The sequence below is a fragment of the Protomyctophum parallelum genome (assembly GCF_964188405.1).
Source record: "Protomyctophum parallelum genome assembly, chromosome: 1".
In the NCBI taxonomy this organism is placed as follows: domain Eukaryota; kingdom Metazoa; phylum Chordata; class Actinopteri; order Myctophiformes; family Myctophidae; genus Protomyctophum; species Protomyctophum parallelum.
In genome coordinates, this window is record NC_139697.1 from 3,797,220 (window position 1) to 3,797,919 (window position 700).

Sequence of the window (700 nt, forward strand, 5' to 3'; positions counted from 1 at the left end):
GGACGGTCTGTCTGTCCACTGAGCAGCAGGGCTGTCCACTCTGTCTGGTTCATACAGACCTCTGTGGTGTCGGACGGTCTGTCGGTCCACATAGCAGCAGGGCTGTCCACTCTGTCTGGGTCATACAGAACTCTGTGGTGTCGGACGGTCTGTCGGTCCCTCGGCCTCACTCGTCTGCCGAGAGGTCAGGAGACTCACGACCGACCGAAGGCAGAGCCGTGCATCGCTCGGGAAGTTGTCTCGGTGTCGGAAAAACATCCGTCAGATGTATATATTTCACCTCTTCAGATATACGAGATTTCCCCGGAAACAATCACAGGCAGCTTTTCGTTTCATTCACGGAGAGAATGTATTTTAAACAGGTTTTTTTAAATACATATTTTTTATCCCACGATTTTGTAACCCGTTTTTCACCCCTGTGTCAATCATCTAATGTGATCCTGGGCTCTACACACCCTCCACCAACCTAGTCCCCATATATGGGGGACAAGGGGAGAGCAACGGACTTGAACTCATGCTATTTTAAACCGTTTTGATAAAGAAATCGTCAGCGCCATTTCCTTGAGCGCGGTATAATATTGAACTTCCGGCGAAAAACTAAATCCCAGCTATACTTTCCGCCAAACATTCCCATAGCAATGCCGCCCCCTACAGTGTAGGACGTGTACAGTAAGGTATATATGGTATGGCGATAGGTGAT